At 28.3% G+C, this 9,915-nt stretch overlaps 1 protein-coding gene across 2 annotated transcripts in view; it reads left to right on the top strand.

The window, feature by feature from the left end:
- The first annotated feature begins 4,292 nt into the window (after window positions 1-4,292).
- Window positions 4,293-9,915, top strand: part of LOC129966046 (5-hydroxytryptamine receptor-like) — a 257,650-nt gene continuing 252,027 nt past the window's right edge. For both annotated transcript variants that reach the window (XM_056080398.1, XM_056080397.1), the window contains exon 1: window positions 4,293-4,383. The gene's annotated coding sequence lies outside the window, so the exon portion shown is untranslated. The remainder of the gene's footprint in view (window positions 4,384-9,915) is intronic.

The raw sequence follows: 9,915 nt of genomic DNA, 5'->3' as shown, positions 1-9,915 counted from the left end.
AAGCGCTTCCCTTTAAGATGTTTTTTCAGGGTACCAAACACATGAAAATTGCAGGGTGACATGTCCGGTCTGTAGGGGGCTGGTCGAGCTGCTACTGCTTGAACTGGGCCAGTTCCGCATGTGTTACCGTGGAGACGTGTGGATGCGCGTTATTATGGAGCAGAACTACACCCTCCGTGAATTGTCCCGATATTTTATTTTTGATGAATCTGCGTAGTCTTCGGAGTGTCTCACAGTACACGTTGGAGTTGATGGTTCTTCTGTGCTGGAGGAATTCAACAAGTATCGGATCTTGGACGATGAACTCAAGGAAGCTGTGAAGGACTGGGTTTCTTCATGGCCACAGGAATTCTGGAAACAAGTAATCCTTCGGCTCGTTATTAAAGATCGTTGTGCTCAGGCCAGTGATGTATACTTTGAATAAGGTCTTCATTTATACCCACAGTATCGTTTCGTAACTTTTCCTTTGAATACCCCTTGTATAACGTCAGTTTAATTTCTTTTTAAGATTTTTTCCAAAGTGTCAAGTTTAACATCTCGCTCTCTCCTTGTCTCTGTTCTTATCGCTGAAAATTGTATTCGTGTAATACCAGTTATGGGCATAGGTTGGTATTCAGAACTGAATATTGAACATACACTGAAAATAGCGAACATGAAATTCAAGTGATCACCTACGAATACCCAAATAGTTTATTTGGTGTAATGAAATGACTTACTAATTTAGAAAATATTATTTACATGGTTTGGAATTTTATAAAATATTTGATTTTTGAAAAGAAGCCCAAAGATCTTATTACCTCAACATGTTACGAATTGATAATTTATCAAGCATAACGAAAGAACACGCTTAAATTTATATATGCTATTTTTTGATTATGTTGTGTTATTCTGTTTTTCTTTGAGGGGTATAAAGCCGTTATAGAAGCCATAAAGCCATTATATTATTTTCATTAAAATTCTGTGATACTATCTGCAAAGATTCAAAAGTTATTTTAATTAAAAATCGGAGAAATTAAAATCTACTCGGTAATAATTAATTTGAATCTGAATTAAAACGCGCACTTTAAGTGTTATAAAAAAACGCCTTTTTATTCAATTTCACAATAAATTATTTTAATTAATTGTGTGTCCACGAAAAGCAAAATTCCAAACTAAGCGATTTTGTCCAAAACTTGATTCCGATCTAAAATTTTGATTTAGGACCAAATTCTACTTTTCATTTTTAATGTAGAGTAATCAAAATGTTGATAACTATCAAAAAGTCGACTTTTTTTTAATTCCTATGTTTTTCAGTTGTGTTTCGAATGACATAAAGTTAAAGAATTTGCAAAAATAATAAAATGTCATTGAAACAATTAGAATACTGTCGAGAGCTTTTTTGGGATTATTATTATATTTTTTTCTGTATAGTAAAGATAATTCAATTTTTGTTGTTTTACTTACAAAAATCTCGCCGACAAATTTCTCCATGTTGCTTTAGAAAAAAAAAGATCCATAATTGGATATAATATGGAAATATTTTAATTATTCTTTACTACACTATTTGTTTCTGAAATTTAGGTGCTTTTTAGTTAAGTTATTCATCAATACTCCATCACTTTCGTAGCTATATCTTATTATTAAATTTCAATAATTAATAGTTTCACTTTCAATAACTAGTTCTTTAATATTTTGAAGGAGTAACTTTACTTATAAAAAGTTGTAAGTTTAGTTTCTGTATTTTTTGCTGTATTGTTCAATCAAGCTTGTAATTGAGGAATAAATCTTTTTCTGACAACTTGAATTGTATGCAATTGCCTTTTTTAATTTATTAATTTAGCCCCAGTGCTTGATTATATTTATGGACCCAAGGTTAATTTGGTAATTTTCAGATTATCCCAAGGGCACAAAAATAATGGATTTTGTTGACGATTTTCAGATTACGGCAAAATTGTCTGCGACATGTTAACAGCTGCGAATTGCTAATTTAGTCATGGTTTGCATTTTTTATTTCCGAAGTCTTAAAAATAAGTAAGAACTTTAATGTATTAATTTAGACTTCAAATTAAATTGCTATTGTTTTAGTTAATCAATCTCATCCTGTTCTCAAGTTTCTATTTCGTCAACAAGCAGAACAATATCCCATTTGGGAACTGAAGACTGGACTTTTACAGGACATGATTTCACAGAACTGAAAGTTTGTGTCTGAAATATTACAAGTCTCCAGGTCGTACTGCTGAATACTTTAGAATTATGATGCCAAGTGAGATTTATTTATCGTTATCAAACACAGTAAAACCTCAATTGTCGAGATTTGTAATAAGCAAGGTTTCTATGAATCGAGTTGATACTAGATATGTCTCTTACTTGTTTCCTTCATTAAAGTAAAATAATTTTGTGAAAAGCGATTGAAAGCTAATATTGAAATCAAGTTTTCTCTTCTTTCTTGATGTGAAGTTTTATGAAATATCTTTTTCTCTTAAATGTCTAATATCACATAAAAGTTATTTAATTCTTTCATCCCCCTCCCGGGGGACACCTCGAAAAGAGGATGAGATGCTTCCGGTATGGTATTTGGATCTCGCCACCCTGGAGGATGCATAAATAGGTGGGAGACTGGCTCCTCCCATCGATGACGGGATGCACTTCTTTCGGGAAGGATTGTATCGTGGCCGGTGATGGACCTTAGGACTCAACCACAGTTCCCACCAATGTTGCAGTTGCGGCGGTCCGGTCATGATATGACTTATCTTTTCATTCCTAATCATTTTAATTCAGGTATCTGAGTGTACTAGAACATCCAAGATTCTCTTTCAAAGATAAGATAAATTCCTCATATCTCAAAATTTGCAATGACAACACGCGTTTTAAAAGGGTTGAAATGCAAGATAGATCTCCACTTTGATGATTGCTTTAAGCAGTTGTATTCTCGAACCTCCTTTAAGTATTAGAAAACCTAACTCTCCTCCAAACTCATCTGAGCAAGCATCGCTCACAAACAAAGCATAAGCCACATTTATTGGAAGGAAGAGGAACTTAGCACTGAGATTCAAACGAATCGTATACAAATGAAATGAAGTATTTTATGACGAATTTAAAGGAAAAATTAAATTATAAAGCAGTTCCATTTTTAAACAATTTAATTTTATGCGAATGCACAAAGTAAATTCCATGTTTTTTAAAATAAAAACTGTTCTGTAAATGTATTTGAAAATTTCACATTGATAAGCAAAGGTTTTGTTTTAAATGAAAGTAAAAAAATATTGGAATTGCAAAGCAAAATTGAAGGAAGGTAGGATATATCATTTTGGAAACATTTTGAAAGGATCAGTAGAAATTCAATGGAAACACAAACCAGAAATATTTGATATTTCTCTTTATATGATCCATCTTAAGATCTTTATCTTCAAGCATGAATCTTTTAATGGTTTTTCTAATTATTATACGTTTTTTCTTCTCTTCTAGTAATTCTTAAAGAAGAGTTGTTTTGGCAACAAGCGAATACCCATTCCTCCTTCCGCAACACATCATCGAATGATTTATTTTTTCAATTCTTAGAAAGAACCATTTTCCGCTTCGTTTAGAAAAATTAATTAATGTTTCAAAACGGAATCTGAGAATTTTGAAAACTAAATAAATAGTTTGATAAAGTGTTATTACGAGTTAGATATTCTATTAGTATACTTACTTTTATGATTTTGAAAGGAACTGTTTTTGTTTGAAAGAAAAGAAGTCAATTATCCGAATAATTGACTTCTTTTCAATTATCCGAATACATAAAAGTAATATCAGTTCGGATAATCGAGATTGTACTGCATTTTGATAAAAAAAATCGATATAAATATGTACCAATGTGAGGAATCTTACTGATGAAATTAACCTGAATCAAAATTTAATACATAAATAATAATTGTACTTAAAATCAATTATATCTCTAGTAAATCAAATAATGAGATTTAAAAGAATGCCAAAGCCTTAAAAAGCTAGATTTAAATTTTAGCAGTACTTTATCATCTTTATAAGTTTCTAATTTAAATAAAATCTGCTTCATCAAAGCGTATTCTGCAGGAAACATTTGTTCTTTTCATGATTTTGGAAATTTGAAAAGCCATCCAATAAGACTTTTCAGCAGAGCAACTTCTCACCTCGAGCTACTGGTAGCCGCTTTCACTCGTATCTCTTTCACTGACTTGAGATAAGAGTCCTCCAATGAGAGGAGTCGACTGAAGCGCCCTCTGCGATCTGGCGAAGCGCGAAAGTGCGAGCTCCGCTATCACGAGAGCGCCTGGATGTTATTTTCACGTTTGATACATCAGAACACAGTCGCTCCGAAACCGAAGTCCGATAGCACGTTTCAACGAGCAAAGGCGAAAGAACACATGTAAAGAAAGGCAGATTTAATTGGTAAGTTGTGAATGTGACGCTTAGTTTTAAAATGAATGTTGCCACGGTGGAATTTAAAAAAAAAAAGAGTCCGATAAAGATCAAATGTTTTAAAAAAGGAAAAGTAGAAATTCCTGAATTTTAATAAGAGAATCATGAACGTTAAAAGAATTACATCATTTATATATATCAAACACATTAATAAAAAAAATTATAAAGGGGCTAAATATACATCCAAATTATTATAAGAACATCAAAAAAATCTTTTCCCTATTATGTTACGTAAAATGAGACAATTCCAAATGAACATAGAAGTTTTGATTCAGTCGAGTCTATTTTATTTCTACAAATTCTAAGTTTATTATTGAGGGAATGTATTAATTTATTAAAGCAAATACAATTTATTAAGAAATCATTTACATTGTTTATGAAATGCGTATGATAATAATCTTTAACCTTATTTACAGAAATTGCTTTCTACGCTCATAAGACTCTTCGTTACTTCTTACATATTATAGCTTTTATATATATATAAGAACTATTTATTTATTCTTTTTTTTTTCGCTATCTTATTATTACGCATTTAGTTCGCTACGTAGTTTTTTTCAAAACAATTTATATATCTCAGATGAATAATAACTTTTAGAGAAAAAAATTATAATTTATGAAGTTTTAACAGTTTATGTACGAAAATTAACAGTTTATGCTTGTTTAAATGCTCTCTGTTTACATTGAAAACGAAAGATATTACTTAGCGTATCTCATTACATGAATTTTCTTGATTACCAAATTGAATTTGTTAGAAATTTGATAAATTACGCCAAATTTAGATTCAACAAGTATTATGTAATCTTCTGTTGAAAGAATGCAAATATTTCTGCAGAAAATAATTAAAGTTTGTAAAGGAAAAAATATTAATTCAGACGTACAATCATTTATTTTTTCTTATTTCGAGGTATATTTGTATTGATTTTCTAACTTCCAGATTATCCCAAGATTTAAAATGTTTAACGCCTCAAAATGATAATTAAGAATGCTATTTTTTTATTTGAAAGTAAATGAAATTGGAATATCAGATTCATGCAACAATTAGAAATATAGGGAAATTTGGTATATTATCGCTTTTAAAAATGTGCGAAATATTATTAAAATATTAAATGCCAAACCAGTACTACAATAATAAGCACAAGTCACTACAATAAACGAAAAAGAAAATTGTTTTTCATATATAAGATATTTGCATTCTATTGTAGAAGTACATTTTTATGGCATGTACGAGAAAATTATCAGACAATTAGATAAAAGATATATTTTAAATTCAGTATTTGAAATATTTAAAAATGTATTAAGTCACATATATTTAAATTTTTTTTGTAGAAAATTAGTAATATTATTTCTACTTATTTATATAAAAACCTTAGAATTGTTTTAGAACTGTGAGATGCTTCATATAAAATCCGATTTATCATGGCATTGTGCATATCTAAAAATCTTTCTTGTGCAGCAGACTTTTGATAATCTACAGAACAGAGTAAAGTAATAATCACGAAATAAACCGAAAGAAACTGAAAAAGAATACAAATCATCTAAACGAAAATTCTTTTTAATTTAAAGTATAAATCTTCAAATAAAATTATAACTTAAATAAAACAGTAGATTTCTGCATTTATAATTTGCTAGTTTCGTTTTTTAAAGGAAAGATTGCCCATTTATGTGAAACAATCTTTTTTTAAATTCATGATTGAAACTTTATTACTAGTAATTTGGACTGCGCTCTAAATAATCTACGATATGCTAGCGAATAATCAAAAATTTACTTATCAACAAACAATTTTTTAATGTTTGAAGCGCTAGAAAGAAATCATTTCACTATTGTCTAAAAATTAAAATATAAATTAATTAAAATAAATATAATGTAATTAGATCAACCAAAAATAGCATAATTGAAGCAGCTAATTAAATGTAGTTGAAATAATACTCTTTTATATTTATTTCGGCGTCTACGATTTTCTTTTTACGTTCAATCATTGTATATGAAGTATACAATTGCTTTTCATTAAAAACGTAAGGTAATGTTTCATAGTTAGGAGAAGAAAAACTTACTTTTGATGATATTAATAATTGTTTCAATATCGGGGCTATTTAATTACCGTTACATCTGCGAGGGCATTTCTAGACATTCTTTTTACTTAATATATTTTTATTTTTGGAATTATATAAGAAACGAGCCTTCGTTTTGATCCTCTAATTTGAAAATTATTTCCAAAAGATCAATTAGTTATTTTTATTTGATATATTAACTTTATGTTTGAAATGAAGGTATTTGTAAAAATAATTCCATTATATGACTAAGGTTATTATTCATATTTAATTATAATTAGATTTTATTCAGAATTTTTAAAATGCTTTTATTATTTACATTTTACTTACTCGAAAATAAAATAAAAAATGCACTTTAGCATGAAACTATGTTCGCAGCCTTTAATTGAAAAGTTTGATTTTTGTCCTCATTATTAATGTGTATATATTATAATGTGTTATTTTGTTTTCGCAAATTTCACTGAAAAAGTTTAAGAACAATATTTATGTGCGTCATTGGGAAGAAATATTTGTTTTCCTCTTTGCAAATTGGCTAGGTGAACAAGAATAAGTTATTTATAATAATAATAATAGAAGGAAAAAAGTGAATATTATTCGTTGAAGTCTCACTGATTTTTTGGAGGTTCTAAATTAAATGAGTGAAAATAAAATGAAATGAATGAAGGAATTCGCTAATTTTTGAGCTTTTCAAAGTGACCAATTCAAAATAACTTTCTTTCTAGTTGTTAAGTATTTGACGCTTTCGGGAAAATAATTTTAAAAAATATAAAGTAAATAAATATCTTTCAGAGCTTTATCAATTGTCAAATATGTAGCAAATTAATGAATATTTTAGGATGCTAATTCTAATTGCATATATAAGGTTTTTGCCAGTTGTTGTTTTTCATTATTTCTTTTCAACTAATGCTCTGCAATGCGAGTTTTTTTTTCCTTTAAGTTATGACGATAACTACATTCTGTTAATATCTGGTGTTCTGAAGTTTCAAAATAATCTATAGTCGCCTTGAGGAAATTCATTTCAAGATAGGTTTTGAAATATCTTGCAGTTGGTGAATACAGAAATCTTGCATTAAATGAATTTCCCGTATTGGAAGATACAATTTGTTTCTCTTTTAAAGGAAGAAAATTGCAGTATATTTACTTGGTACTAAAATGTAATTGATGCTTTATCTCTTTATTTAATTTTTTTTTAATTTTAACCAAAATTGCGCAGTACATATACATAATATGTATTTGATAACGTTATTAAAATAAGGAATATGAATCGGAAATTCAATTATTGGCTGTCTTGGTTGTTTTTATATTTCCTATATTAACAGCAAATAGAAAATCCAGGTTGATTTTGAGTACAATCAACGAAAGTGGTCTCCTTCAGACTTTCTCGCATTACATTAATTTAATAGTAATTATAATTAGTATTTTTCCAACTTAATTAAATTTAGAAATTTTTATTTTTGCATTAATTTAATTGTTATTTTTGAAATTGCATATATATTTCATTACCCTATATGGAAACATATAAGTAAAAGTCAATGAATCTTAATTATTTAATTAATGAAATGGAAAATTTCTATGATTGAAGAAAATAATAAATTTATGTCTAAACGTATGTTTGACTTTAATATATCAATTGATTTTATTAATATCATAATTTGTCTCTTGTTTTTTTGCAAATTACCATATTTCATTTGAATATAATTAAATACTTCGAAATCCGTAATTAATTCATTTTCTACAGTTGTATCATGCAATATGAACAGACGAATTGTATTTTAATAATAGGTAATGTTGTCTTCCATTTATTCGTTAAAATGACAGTATTTTCAGAATTAAAATCATTATGCGCGAAACTATTACATTTTTATCGGGAAATAAGGTGAAATTTACAAAAAAAAAAAAAAAAAAAAAAAATACTATAGAAAATAGTTATTCTCGAAGATCAAATATTTCAATTGTTCTAAATTTTTCATTTATAGAATATTTAAACTCGTTTCATTAAAATTACAATAGCTACAATGTCATACATTGTTCACATCAGAAAATATTATTAACTCTAATTCGGGATATGTAGGTCATACAGATTACGATAGACATGCGTATGCAGAGGCTGTTGAAAATGCAGCAGATCATTGTTAATAGGAGGAGATAATCTGAAAAGAGATCAAGATACTGAGAGTGCAAGCGAAAGAGAGTTCCTCTTCTATTTTCACTATAAATACCCAATGTTGGAGTCTGTTGGAATTGCCAAACAGAAGTTACTGAATTAATTCCGCAGAAGGGCTGGAAAGGCTCATATTCGAATCACCAAGTTCTAAAACGTTATATATTTAAATACAGAATGGCTGAAAAATCTAGATTGGAGAACAAAGCATAAAAAATAACATTATCATGAATTTTAAATTACAAAACACCCTGCTAAATAATAGAGAAAGAAATATTTGAATAAATTAAGAAATCATAATAATTAGACAATGATATATGATTACTTTCGGTGCAATGCAGTTATTTATAAACATGTTGTAATGTTTATACAGTATTAGTTTCAGTAGATTTACCTATACTGAAAATTTCGGCGAATAATTACAATAATGATGCTAAATTAGCCTATATGCAAGAAGCATATTGTAGTATGCATATCAGTAGAAGTTTAGTTAGAATATATTAGAAAATTCGAAAGAAAATCATTTTGGCATAAATCAAAGATGCAAATGCAAATGATGACCGCTAACAGAACGATTCTTTTCACACCGGGAAAGGGCAGACAACTATTTCACATCAATACCCTCCAGTTTGAGTGGGTTCCAATCAACAAAACATAGCAGAAACATTACAAATTGTTACGAATCGTGTTCCATGTTTTCATAGAAGTCCGTTTTTACTAAACACTAGCACTTTTTTGTATTTGTGAAACTCCTGTTTTTATAATGATGTCCATTATAAAAACAAAAAGTGAAACTCCGGATTTTATAATGATGTCCATTATAAAAACAAAAAGTGAAACTCCGGATTTTATAATGATGTCCATTATAAAAACAAAAAGTGAAACTCCGGATTTTCTAATGATGTCCATTATAAAAACAAAAAGTGAAACTCCGGATTTTATAATGATGTCCATTATAAAAACAAAAAGTGAAACTCCGGATTTTATAATGATGTCCACTATAAAAACAAAAATTATCCGTCAAAAGTATCAGCTATAATGATATGGAGGCATAACTATTGATTGAAACTAATTAGTAAAATTTAGGGTTAAAATATTACAAATTAGTTTTAATTATAAATTAAAATAATTTATGATGTTTTTCTTTGATAGTCATATTGTATATAAAGCTTATAATTGTAATGATATTGCTTCATTTCTTTTATTTTTAAAGAGCTATTTTAAAGAGCTTTATTTCCAATTTAATATTGATAACTAGATTTCACATGTTGAAAGTTTTAAGTATGTAGATG

Source organism: Argiope bruennichi, chromosome 4, assembly GCF_947563725.1.
Source record: "Argiope bruennichi chromosome 4, qqArgBrue1.1, whole genome shotgun sequence".
Classification (NCBI taxonomy): Eukaryota; Metazoa; Arthropoda; class Arachnida; order Araneae; family Araneidae; genus Argiope; species Argiope bruennichi.
The sequence above is the reverse complement of the archived record's forward strand: the minus strand, read 5'-3'. Positions and strand labels throughout refer to the sequence as shown.